Source organism: Dipodomys spectabilis, unplaced genomic scaffold, assembly GCF_019054845.1.
Source record: "Dipodomys spectabilis isolate Male_0828 unplaced genomic scaffold, ASM1905484v1 ptg000095l, whole genome shotgun sequence".
Taxonomy (NCBI): domain Eukaryota; kingdom Metazoa; phylum Chordata; class Mammalia; order Rodentia; family Heteromyidae; genus Dipodomys; species Dipodomys spectabilis.
In genome coordinates this window covers 12251831-12266219 of record NW_024870772.1, presented here as the reverse complement: position 1 = coordinate 12266219, position 14389 = coordinate 12251831, and the positions used below count along the sequence as shown (strand labels likewise).

General features: G+C 36.6%; 1 pseudogene; it reads left to right on the top strand.

Moving 5' to 3' along the window:
* The first annotated feature begins 686 nt into the window (after positions 1 to 686).
* On the top strand, positions 687 to 835 carry LOC122112969 (annotated as a pseudogene).
* Positions 836 to 14389: the final 13554 nt, after the last annotated feature.

The window sequence follows — 14389 nt, the reverse complement described above, 5'->3', positions numbered from 1 at the left end:
ATCTTGCTGTGCATTAGGGCTCTTGAAGCAAATATCAGTATACTTTTGAAATAACAGACTTAAAAGAAATTAAACATAATGAATGTGGAACTTTAATCCTGAAAATGAAAAAAATGTATCTTACTTTCAAATATCTATTGAGAAAATTATGAACCTGATCATATCTTACATCATGAGTGTAATCCTTAATTAAAATATTTGATCACAATAAAACTTTGCGATCACAACCCAATATAAGAACAAATAAATCATAATCAAAAAGGGACTTTTTGGGGCTGTAAGGTTGCTCAGTGGTAGAGTGCTTGCCTTGCATGCATGAGGCACTGGGTTCGATTCCTCAGCACCACATACGCAGAAAAAGCTGGAAGTGGTGCTGTGGCTCAAGTGGTAGAGTGCCAGCCTTGAGCTGAAGAACTGAAGGACAGTGCCCAGGCCTAGAGTTCAGGCCCCACAACCGATGAAACCAAAAAAAAAAATGTACCTTTTGTATGACAATTTAAAAGCTCTTTCTTGGGCCAAGAAAGATATATAAACTGAAATTGCAGAATATTTTTTTAAAAATTTTAAAGAAAAATTAAAAATTATTCTACACACTATTAAAAATAAGTATAAATTCTGCCTCAAAGGGTCATAACCCTAAATATTTATATTAATTTAAAAAGATAGAATTTAAAATATCTGAGTTTGGCCTCCTGGAGCTTACCATAGGCAGTGTTGTTATACTGACTATGTATCAATAGGAAGCAGAGTAAACCTACCCCATAGATAAACCTACCCGATAGATACCTCAGCCCAGGCCCTGTGCCTGATCTGTATTGTAAATGAGGAGACATGGGATTGGAAAGAAAAAAAATAAAATAAAATAGCTGAGTTGATAGCTTAACAACTCTCAAAATAAAAATTTGTAAAGGAAAATCAAAGTAAGATGAAGAAAATGAAACTCTGGGTTAAGAAAACAAAAGCAAAATTAAAGTATAGAAAAATAGATAAATAAATATGAAACACATTTTGGAAGGCAAAAAAATGGAGTACATAAAATAACTAGTTCAATAAAGGGAACACAGAAAGAAAGTGTAACTATATAAATTAAATGACATTGTATAAGTAAACCCAGAAAAAGGAGAGCCAAAAAACTTGGAGATTACTTTGCTCAACAGTATGCAAATAAATTGAAATACCTGGATGAAATGAATAAATTACCATAAAAAGACAGAAATGTAAACATATCAGTTTCTAAGAAGAAATAGCAGTTGTTACAAAGTGATCTCCTTTAAAAAAAATTATCAATCCTAGACAATTTTGTGGGGATTTCTATAAAACACTTCAAAAAAATCCTCTAGTGGCATTACAAGTGTTCAAAGCACTGGAAACCACTGACTTCAAATCTATTTTTCCCAAGTTGCAAATGTATATAAAAATATTAATTCACAAAGGAATATTATAAACTGGAAGTGATTGTACAGGAGAGAAGAGACCATATGACCCACTGGGAAGCAATTGTGGTAGTCAAGGTAGGAGAAGATAGTGTTGTATACTGGGGTAGTATCAACAGAGGTAGAAATGACTCCAGTACATTTTGGAGGTAAATTGATAAGCACTGTTAATCTGGAGGCTTAGGCATTATCGGAGATAATGCCAAGAATGTTTTATGCTACCCATTGCATCTACCTTGTTCCATCCTAAGTATCTAATTCGTTCTATGTGACTAGATGGCTCATCATCAGCCTGAAGTTATTGGTTTTCTTGATGGTAATTTTGTAGGGCAATGAAAGGAACAGAAGCCAAATGCTAAGATACTTCTTAGTTTTCTTCTCATCCTGATAGAGAATTTACAGTCTGGGGTAAGTTTTAAAAGGCTCATACTAGCTGGGTGCTGGTGGCTCATGCTGGCAATCCTAGCTACTCAGGGGGCTGAGATCTGATGACTGTGGTTCAAAGCCAGCAGTAAAATCTTTTGAGGCTCTTATCTCCAATGAACCACTAGAAAACCACAAGTGGTCCTATGGCTCAAAGTGGTAGAGTGCTAGCCTTGAGCAGAAGAGCTCAGGAGCAGTGCTCAGGCCCTGAGTGCAAGTCCCATAACAGACAACAACAGCAACAAAAAGGCTCATACTGAGGTTCTAGGCAATCCCCTGTATTTGCAGCATCAGGGAGGTGAGAGAATATAGTCTATCTTAGGCTGTGTGCTCAAATCTGGAGCCATCACTGCATCCATAGGAGTGAGTTCAAGGAATAGAAACCCATAATTGGTTCTCTGTTTCTGTTCCTCAACTCCAACACATAAGGGTATATGAACTTTTCTCTAATAGCAGCAAAACTTTGAGTAGTAATTCTCTAAATCCAAGGTCAAAGTCTTGCTTATATGGCAAAAACACTCCATAACTTACAACACATATAAAGTACTTAACATTCTCAATTTGTTGTCTCTTTGTGAAAATAGTTTTTATCCTGTTATCTTTAATCTAGAGTCAAGTTAATTTGATTTACTGATCATTATCATAAGCTTATCTCATTCTCATTTTCAGGTATCATCTTTTAATACATTATAAACCATGTGTTTAACCAAGTGTAAAGAATTATAAGATGAAGACAATAAAGTGATTAATTTGAGCACAGTAAGTACAAGATAAGTTTAACAGTTCCATAGACTATAAAAGTATTTCTCTGAATTATCCTTCAAATATATAGTTAGATGTATCCCAGTTAATTTTAACATATTTGACCTACTTTAAATGGATAGAAACCACTAACTTTTTCAATTTGTGCTAAAAGTTAGATAAATTTGTGTTAGAAGTCAAGAAAGTGAAATAGAAATGATTGTATTAGTAAGTCTATATAAAATTTATTCCATTTTGCAGATGGTCATTCTACCATGCACCATTCTTCTTCTTCTACTAATTGTTTCTAAGAGAAGATACATTTAAGTAACTTCTAAAAATTTGCTCTAAAGTAAGCACAGTATTTGGAACTTTTATTGTTTATGTTCATGAAGAGTTCCGAACAAAGTAACTAAAGGAGAGTATATTTAGGGGAGGAAGCCAAAGGCATAACTCCTTTGAACAACTGAAGTACTATTTATGAAAACAAATACCAGGAAGTGAAATGTGTTTTTTGGGGGGGAGGGGGTAAAAGAGTAGGTCCCAGGAATTGAGGAAAGAAGAGTGGGCAAATGTAGTCATTATATTCAATGTACATTATGTTAAACTTAATGTAATTTGAGGGTAGATACATGAGGGGGATACATGGGGAGAAGGAAGGGGTGACATTGACTAAGAAGCATTGTACACATAGCCTGACTTGCAGAATTGTAATGCCTTTGTACAACTACTTAATAATAAACAAAATGAAAACATTATCCTCTGTTGGGTTCAAATGTTTCTTAGTCCCCCTTTTGGGCTCAAGCAAGGATTGATAGCAAGTAAAAGAAGAGAAGGAAGGGACAAAGGAAGTGAAGGAAACTTATAAGATTATTTTGCTTTATTAAACCCAATGATAGAACAAGAGTCAGCTTCTATATTCGTGAGCTATGTTGATGGTTATTTTGACATGTACAACCACTGCGAGTTAATGTTATCGTTAATGTTATCGTGTGGACCCCCTATTACAGCTGAAGGACGAAATGGCTATTTAGTCACATCACAATGGCCTTTATTTTTGTGCAGGACCTGGGCCCTCACCCGGAACTTCTTTTGCTCAATGATAGTGCTCTAGCACTCGAGCCACAACTCCACTCACAGTCTTTTCTGAGTAGTAGTTTATTAGAGATAACCTTCCTGCCAGGACTGGGTTAGAACCACGATCATCAGAGCTCAACCTCTTGGGTACCTAGGATTACAGACATGAGGCACCAGTGCCAAGTGATGGCGGCCATTTTTGTTGCTTGAGAAAGTCTTAATAACTGTGTCCTTTCCCAATGTAAGATTTAGGTATCGGTGCAGGAACAAGCTTCCGCCTTACTCATTATTGCTTCAGGGCTGTTCTCCACGTTCTTTCTCTGGAGAGACTGCACTGTTTAACTTTGGGTGCTGCAAGGAAATGCCCTCATGCTTTGCCTTGATACACCAGTGAGGAAAACAGAGCGAAGAAATCTAGTCCAGAGTCTCCGGAGAGATGGTGGATGGTCTCATTTGAGTTCTATTGACTGTTTGCAAATTTTAAAATAATTTTTTCCCTCTAACACCAAACCTTACATGTTATGTACTTGGACTCCATTTTTGTCCTTAACTCTTCCACTAGTTGGAGTGAGAAGAACTAGGAAGAGTCTCTCTGCTCATGAAAGTTAGTATGCCACTATGGCTTTAGTGTATTAAAATTTCAGAGTATTGATTGCTATTCTCCATGTTGCATTGCTTGTAGATGCATCGCTTTTAAACCTTAGGCTTTTGGCTCATTAGATAATGTAAACTTTGAATTTTGAGCTGTCCTTAGGGTTTTGAGAACCGTTTGTTATTGAGTCACACTTTTTTGATACCCACCGGGGAAAATATCCAAACTGCTATAGAACAGGATCGTTAACGGAAGCAGCCACTATGAGAACAGAAGTGCATAATGTTATAAATGAAGTCGCTGCCATGAAATAATACAGATGTATTCTTTTCAGTGAATTCTGTGCAAACACCCAGTCAAGCTGAGACTTCCCTGATTATGTACAGGGAATGTATTCAGAAAATCACCAGCTGGGTTTTTCAGTGGTTTAAAAGCTGCTGTGCTGTAGCATTCTAGAAAAAAATAAGTAAATGCCACCTACCAACCAGTCAAGTTTCTTTCTTTCTTTTTCTATTTTTTTTGATGCAACATCCCTTTACATCAAAGCTTATAATGAAATTGATTTTCTGTGGTTTTTCATTTCAACTCACAAACCCCATGAATAACTACTCTAAAATAATTTCAACTTAGGAATGTTCAGAAACTGGTGAGAAATTGATAGTGACTGTTTTATGCTTAGCCCAAAGATATTGAATAAAAATGTAGAGGAAGAACCGTGTTTAGATGAGAAGAATCATATGATAAGGAAGCAAGAAGCCAGAAATGATTTTCTGTGATAACTAGAGTAATTTAAAACTTTCTTTAATTTTTAGTAGAACTGAACTTTCAAACAAATGAGATTTCATGCCTGGTGAATTGTTAGAGCCTCTCAATCAGATTCTTATGTGTTTGTTCCTGGAATGTCAGGCATTGATTATGGCTATCTGATGCGAAATGTTTTCATGAGACTTTTTTTTTTAAAGTTCAGCAAATCACCTCGATATTTGGAAACTCTTAGATGATAAGAATAGTTCTTTTTTTTTTTTTTTTTACTTAGCTTTCATGTAGAATTGTCTTGATATTTACTTGAAGACATGTGAAAATCTAGGTTTTTCATGTCCTAAAGTTCATATAATGCAGGTACTGAAAGGAGAAAGCATCATTAAGAAAAAATACAAAAATTATGAATTTAATATTTGGTAAGGATGTATTTATTACAAAAAAATCATAGAAATCGCCACAAATTGATGCCTGAAAAATACCACAAAGGTCATAAAAACTAGAAAATTAATAAAATACTATTAAGTTATGAATTTCTTATTTCTTATGGCTAGTCAAAATATGCTACTTATCCTTTGCAATTTTAACTGCATAGTTATGGATTATCTGTTTCTATGATAGTAATTTTTGGAATGCAAAATTTTTTATAAGTTTTTTATTGTGAAAATACTGTTCAGAGGGGTTACAGTTACATGAGCAGGTAATGAGTACATTTCTTTTTTTTGGGGGGGGGGTCTGGTCATGGGGCCTGAACTCTGGGCTTGGGCGCTGTCCCTCAGCTTTTCAGCTCAAGGCTAGTGCGCTACCACTTGAGCCATAGCACCATTTCCAGCTTTTTTTTTTTTCTGCTTATGTGGTTCTGAGGAATCAAACCCAGGGCCTCATGCATGCAAGGCAAGTGCTCTACCACTAAGCCACCTTCCCAACCCTGATGAGTACATTTCTTATTGAGCATTGTTGCCTCCTTTGTTTTTTCCCTACCATCCCTTCCCTCTCACCTCCACAACTACACTTCTCCCTCCCCCGCCTAAATTGTAAAATTCGTTTTTCAACATAGTTCCTTGGACATCTCATTGTTGCAATTGGTCAACCTGTATCTCCATTTAAACAAATTGTTTTTTCCCTTCCCCTCCACAAATTATACCAACATCAAATACAGTGACAATAGGGGTTATACCATGGGGGAAGAACATAAAAGAGAAAAAAAATTACATGGCACCTTATAAATACATTAGAAACAATAGCAAGAAAGAAAAAACCACTTGTGTCCCTATCTTGGGGTACATTTCACTTAACTTCATCTTATCTGGTCATATGTACATAGCTTTTGACCTTTTCTACTTGTCTCAAATATATACTCGTTATTGCAAATAAGGGAAACCATGGAACATATGTTTCTTTACACATGGCTTACTTCACTTAATATAATTTTTTCCAAGTCTTTCCATTTCCTAACAAATGAGAATGTTATTCTTTCTGATGGAGGCATAGAATTCTACATTTTCTTGATCCATTCATCTACTGAGGGCCATCTAGGTTGGTTCCATATCTTAGCTATGGTAAATAATGTTTCAATAAATATAGTTGAGCTGGTAGCTCTAGTATGGTCCTGTTTGTGATTACTTGCGTAAATGCTCAAAAGTGGGATTGCTGGGTCATTAGGGGAGCTCTATGTGGAGTCTTTTGAGGAACCTCCATACTGCTTTCCAAAGTGGTTGAACAAGTTTACACCCCCACTAACAATGCAGTAGGGTTCCCTTCTGACCACATGCCCCCCAGCATCTGTTGTTATTAGAGTTCTTGATTGTAGCCATTCTAACTGGGGTGAGGTAGGATCTCAATGTTGTTTTGTTTTGCATTCTTTTATGGCTAGAGAGGTTGAGCATTTCTTGATGTGTATATTGGCCATTCTTATTTCCTCTTCAGAGAAGTTTCTCTTTAAGTCTTTAGCCCACTTATTTATCAGGTAGTTGTTTCTTTGAGGATTTGTTGTTGGGGGATTTAATTTTTTGAGTTCCAAGTATATTTTAGATATGAGACCCTTGTCCGTTGTATGGCTAGTGAAGATCTTCTCCCAATCCGTGGGCTTTCTATTGATCTTGCTAGCTATGTCCTTTGCCATGCAGAAGCTCTGCAGCTTCATGCAATCCCATTTGTCCAAACTTTCTTTAATTTGTTGTGTTTCTACTGGGTCTCTATTAAGAAAATTTTGGCCTGTGCCAAGGTGACCTAGGGTTTCTCCTATTTCATCCTGTAATGTTTTTCAGGGTGTCTACCTTGACTCTGAGGTCTTTGATCCATTTGGAATTGATTCTGATGCAGGGTGAAATATAAGGATCTAGCTTTAGTTTTCTACAAGTGATTAACCAATTTTGCCAGCACCATTTACTGAAGAGGCTGTCTTTCTTCCATTGTATTTTTTTTAGCTCCCTTATCGAAGATTAAGTGGCTATAGGTCTGTGAGTTCATTTTGGGGTTTTCACTTCTATTTCATTGGTCCTGAGGTCTCTTCTTGTGCCAGTACCAAGCTGTTTTGATGACTATGGCTTTGTAGTAGAGTTTGACATTTGGTATTGATATTGCTCCAGCACTGTTCTTTCTGTTAAGGATTGTTTTTGCTGTTCGGGGTCTCTTATTGTTCCATATGAATTTTTGGATTGCCTCTTCTATTTCCTTGAAGAATGAGGTTTGAATATTGAATTTATAGATAGCCTGGAAGTATTGCCGTTTTCATGTTGTTGATCTTTCCAATCCAGGAGCATAGAAGGTTTTTCCACTTTCTAAGTTCAGCTTTGATTTCCTTTTTCAGGTTTTTAAAATTTTCATTGTAAAGGTCTTTCACTTCTTTAGTTAATTCCTAGGTATTTTATTTTTTGTGGGGCTATTACAAAAGGAGTTGCTTTCTTGATTTCAGCCACACTCTTCTCATTGTTGGCATACAGAAAAGCCATTGATTTTTGAGGGTTAATTTTATACCCTGCTACTTTGCCAAAGTTTCAAATCAGCTCAAGTAATTTGGGAGTGGATTCCGTGGGATTCTTTAAATACAAGGTCATGTCATCTGCAAAGAGGGAGAGTTTTACTTCATCTTTCCCTATTTGGATCCCCATTATGTTTGCATCTTCTCTTATTGCTGTATCTAGGCATGGAATTCAAATTTTTATATCCAGGAAATATAGAGACAATTCAATCTTTCATCTAGCATAGTTGATTTAAGCTTGTTTATTCTTCATGGAAAATACGTAATAGTTTCTGCTTCACTGTTCCTTTTTTTTTTTTTTTAATTTAATTTTATTTTATTTGAGAACATACTGTACAATTACATGGGCAGGATAATGCATACATTTCTTACCAAGCATTGCAGCCTCCTCCTTTGTTTACCCTTCACCTCCCTTCCCAGCCTCCCCCCTCCCTCCCACCCAATCATACCCCCCCACCCCCCCCCCACCGACATTGTAAAGCTGGTTTTGACATGACATTTTGTACTTCTCATTGTTGCAACAGGTCCACCTGAATCCTTAAATGACTTGTTTGTCCCCATCTCCTCCACATGTTATACTGACATCAAATATTCACTGTTCCTTTTGATGAGGTTCATGTACAAATTTAATACTATTGCTGAATTTGGGAGCCTCTATCAAATTTTATGAGCTATAGGATCTCAATACATTTCAAGTGTCTTGAAATTGATAGCATTCAAGGAATTTGTCATAGATGGTTTTGTACTAAGATGTTGGGTGGGTCTGCATCAAATTTAGGGAGATTCCTGAAATCATTTTGACAGCTTGTAATAATGGTTATGTAGGAAAGTATCTACAGACTACAGAAATATATGGCACTTATACATATTTTATATATATATATATATATATATATATATATATATATATATGCCACCAAACCTATATGAAATGTTCCTCAACATAGTTTCTCTTTAGGCAAACTACCAGAATGCCTACGTAATTCCAATGCAGGTAGAGATAATGATTTTAAAAAAAATTGAGTGATTAAAACAATTTTTTGCACATTTTATTGAAAACATGGGATAAATCTAGTTCTATCTCAAGCAAATAGGAACTTGAGAGGTTGCACTTAATTTTTTCTGTTCCCTAGGAAGGGTCCTCTGAAGACTATTTTAACTGTAGCACAGAAAACCAAGAACAAATTCCCTATAGTTTTACATCTCATTAAGTACCTAAATGTTTCTTCTTAGGGTACAAGTTTGGTGCCTAGTTTCTTTCCTTCTTGTCACATCCTCTTTGTTGTTGTTATTTATATCTAGTCCATATGACATTACTAAATTCTGATACTTCAAGATCCAATATTGGAATTTACTTCACCATCAGATAGTAGGAGGCACAAAGAGTTCCTCATAAATATGAGAATGGGAAGTTGAAATGTTAAAGAAGAATATTGTTGAAGTAAAAGAAATTGTGTAGCATCCTTGTTCAATGAAAGATCAAATATATTATTTTGTTATCGAACATATGTAACATTATATGTATATTAATTTATCTATGAATAACAATTGACTTAGATCAAGTGATAATCATTTTAAATGTAAATGAAGCTCTGTCATAATCAGAATTCCATGTGTTTTAACAGTGTTTTTTTTTTTTTTAGGATTTCGAAAGAAGTCATTAATATTTTTGGATGAATTTGACTAAATGGCAGTTTCAAGTATATTTTCTAAAAATTATCTTTAGTTATTCAAAGGAATTTCCATTCAACTTGATCAATGTAAGAGCCTTTAATTTAAAGGATACAAACAGGTCAACTTGTTTCAAATTATTTCTATGTGACATGGCAAAATAGGACATTTTAGTAGAACATGCAAGTCTTTCTCCTATGTGATAATGTAAATTACTTAATTATATGAAGAATTTATGTAGTGACAAAGTCTGACAATCGTGATGACCAGTAAAATTGAGTGGAATATAATAGAGGCAAAGCTGTGATGGCACTGGAAATTTTTTTACCAGAGATGGAAGGGCTGGTGTAGTGTCACAGAAATCCTCTATTGTGGAAACCTACTTTTCAATTTAAACTGGTGCACATGAAAGATGCCAGTGTTTATTTCATGCATTAAATTCATTGAGCTTCTGTAAAGGTATCAGATAGGGAACAAAGTAATCAGGAGTCTATCTTTTATAAATGTTATTTGCATTTTTATGAATGGTGGTATTCTATTTAATTAAAAAAGGTAGATTGTGACTAAGGGAATCTGATGAAACATTCATAATGACTGATAAAACTACTAAAATATAGTATTTTTTCCTCTAATTTAGAATGTTCTAGGAGAAGTACTTGGATATATGAGGTAGAGAGTCCTATCCAAATAGATGAAGGATTTATTGGTATATATAACTTCATTTATCCAGATTTGATTTGATCAAGGCCTAAAACAATTTATTATTGGTAACCATACTGTCCATTGTGGGATATCATTTCAAGGCCTCAATTGGCTTCCAGTATCTCTCAACTTAAATTTTCTGCAATTCAAGACAAGGAGGGAGAAAAATTAACTACTTGTCACTTCAAAAGTCCTAGATTCATTCTGCTGGATCAGCTAAGGTCACACTTTCATCCTATATCAAGTCATTTTGGGGGGGAGGGGAAGGTCCGGTCGTGGGGCCTGAACTCTGGGCCTGGGCGCTGTCCCTCAGCTCTTCAGCTCAAGGCTAGCTCTCTACCACGTGAGCCACAGTGCCACTTCCGGCTTTTTTCTTTTTTCTTATGTGGTGCTGAGGAATCAAACCCAGGACCTCAGGCATGCAAGGCAAGCACTCTACCACTGAGACACCTTCCCAGCCCTTTTTTACCATCTGTTTTTTTTTGTGTGTGTGTGTCCGGTCGTGGGGTCTGAACTCTGGGCCTGGGCACTGTCCCTCAGCTCTTCAGCTCAAGGCTAATGCTCTACTACTTGAGCCACAGTGCCACTTCCGGCTTTTTTCTTTTTGCTTATGTAGTGCTGAGGAATCGAACCCAGGGCCTCATGCATGCAAGGCAAGCACTCTACCACTGAGCCACCATCCCAGCCCTTCAAGTCATTTTTTTAAAAAAGAAAATCAATTGTCTGTCTTTGGTCCTCTATGGAATGATCTCCAAAGTCTAGCATCCTCCATAAATAATGAGCACAAAGGAAGGAGACCCTGTGATAGATGTTCATCTTTAGTAGCCTACTTCCTGTGAGAGCCAATTATGTACATCTATTCTTAATTCTATATTTGGCAGCACACGTGGTATTTTGAAATGGCCAGAGTGGGAATATTTACACCACAAAAGTCTTCCACTATAGCCAAAATATACACTTAACAACAGCATCATTGAAAACAGGCATATGGATAACTTGAACCTGGAATGGAATAATTACCAACTTTTGTTTAAGAAGCTTGACATTTCTTTTGACTTACCGTTTGCTTAAGAATTTAGATGGGTTTGAGTTAGTCTGTAATTTCATGGATTCATTAACTAAGCCCTTAGTCTTTCACTGTAGAATCTGGGTAGGGAATTTATACATCTTAGCCACTACTTCAGGTTGCTTCCTTCCTTCCTTTCTTTCTTCTTTCCATCCTTCCTTGTATCCTTCCTTCCTTCCTTCCTTCATTCTTTTCTTTTCTTTTCTTGTTTTTTTGGCGATTGTGGGGCTGGAACTCTGGGCCTAGCCACTGTCCCCAAGCTCTTCAGCTCAAGGCTGGATTACAGGCATGAGCCACTGGCCATGCCTGTAATCTTCTTTATATGCCCATCTTTCAACTTATTTTTGCCTTTGTCTCTTAGCACATTGAGCATATGGTCTGCAAGTAAAGAAGCTAATCAGCTTTGGCCCTCAGGCAGCATGCCCAGTGAATAAGTGCAATTAAGGTAATTACCCTCTAGGAGGAAGAGTATTCAAATAGGAGATGTTCGCCTGACCACCATACTTCTTTTTTTTTTTTTTTTTTGTCGGTTGTGGGGCTTGAACTCTGGGCCTGGGTGCTCTCCCTCATCTCTTCAGCTCAAGGTGAGCATTCTACCACTTGAGCCACAGCGCCACTTCTGGTTTCCTAGTGGTTTATTGGAGATAAGAGTCTCACCGACTTTTCTGCCTGGGCTGGCTTTGAATCATGATCCTCAGATCTCAGCCTCCTGAGTAGATAGGATTACAGGCATGAGCCACCAGCGCCCAGCATAATATGTTCTTTATTGTAAAAATACTCTACAGGGGAGTTACAGTTACATGAGTAAGGTAATGAGTACATTTCCTATCAAGCATTGTTGCCTTCTCCTTTGTTTTTCTATCATCTTTTCCCTCCCCACCTCTCCAAATCCTCCCTCCCCCCATCCCCAAGTTCTAAAGTTCATTTTCAACATACTAATTCATACATCTCATTGTTACAATGAATCAGCCTGTATCTTTATGGAAGCATTTTGTTATTTCCCTACCCCTCCCCAAATTAGAAAAATGTATATACAAGATGCATGGCACCTACACCAAATAGTGAAAACAGGGGTTATACCGTGGAGAAAGAACATAAAAGAGAAACAAAAATATCACATAGTACATTTTACATACATTAAAAACAACAGCATGAAGATAAAACCTCCTGTGTCTCTATCTCAGGGTTCACTTCCCTTAATATCATCTTATATGGTCATATGTACATAGCTTTTGACCTTTTCTGCTTGTCCTAGACTTATACTAGTTATTGCAAATAAGGGAAACCATGGGACCTATGTTTCTTTACACCTGGCTTACTTCACTTAATATAATTTTTTCCAAGTCTTTCCATTTCCTAACAAATGAGGCGATGTCATTTGTTCTGATGGAGACATAGAATTCCATTGTGTATATATACCACATTTTCTTGATCCATTCATCTACTGAGGGGCATCTGGGTTGGTTCCATATCTTAGCTATGGTAAATAATGCTGTGATAAGCATACTTGTGCTGGTAGCTTTAGTATGGTCTTATCTGTGATCATTAGGGTAAATGCCCAAAAGTGGGATTGCTGGGTCATTAGGGGAGCTCTATGTGGAGTCTTTTGAGGAACCTCCATACTGCTTTCCAAAGTGGTTGAACAAGTTTACACCCCCACTAACAATGCAGTAGGGTTCCCTTCTGACCACATGCCCCCCAGCATCTGTTGTTATTAGAGTTCTTGATTGTAGCCATTCTAACTGGGGTGAGGTAGGATCTCAATGTTGTTTTGTTTTGCATTCTTTTATGGCTAGAGAGGTTGAGCATTTCTTGATGTGTATATTGGCCATTCTTATTTCCTCTTCAGAGAAGTTTCTCTTTAGGTCTTTAGCCCACTTATTTATCAGGCAGTTGTTTCTTTGAGGACTTGTTGTTGGGGGATTTAGTTTTTTGAGTTCTAAGTATATTTTAGATATGAGACCCTTGTCCGTTGCACCATACTTCTTTTAAGTGTCAGTTTCATCCCATGCTATGTTTCCTACTTTCTGCTCTGTTTACATTTCTCTAGCTTGGTGCAGACAAGTTCCTTTTTATTATATCACAAACCTTCAGATCACTGCTCCTTTGGAACCTTGGATTATAGTGTTTTAGGAAAGAGTGCCTTCCTGAGAATAAATATATATTTAAAAGTTTTCCAATAGGTCAGTTCTGCAAAGTTGTTGTCTTTCTTGCAGGAGAAAATGCATGAGAATATGGTCTTCTACAAGCCAAGTAAGAATGTATATCTAACGTGGACAAAAATCTTTATTAGTATATAAATTTCACATATTTCACAGTATTGTGGTATAGTGATACATTTTAACCTTCACAAGGCAAATTGTCATTATCATGGTCTATAAAGTTTGTGAATTCTATGAGCTTTGAGAATACAATTATTTCTTCTACATTAAGTGATGTTTACATTTCTTTTCTTTTGCTTAGTGTAAACTGTTCCCTCTTTCCCTCTCAGTCCTCCCTTCCTATCGCTGTCTTTGGGTTGCTTAGTTCATTTTCATCTATGTCCAGTGCAGCTGATGGGCCTGTTTGTTGTGTGTTTTCTTATTTCCCGCAGATTCTGTGTCCTCCTCCTAGCTTCCCTCCATTATGCACATATATATATATGCCATATATGTGGTCAAGAACATGGAATCATTTGGCAATGATATGACAAAATGAGTGGTAGTCTTTTGTTTCTAGAGTCCTGTTACTTTGTCATATCTTGCATTTTGGCTTTAGCATCCACATATCAGAGAGGCCATGTGCTGTTTGTCTCTATGCTCTTGCCTTACTGTGCTGAAAATGATTCGCTCTAGGTCTATCCATTTCCCTGCAAATGCCATTATTTTGTCTTTTCTAATGGCTGCATAGTATTCCATTGTATATAGGTATCACAATTTTTGGATCCACTAATCAGTAGTGGGGCA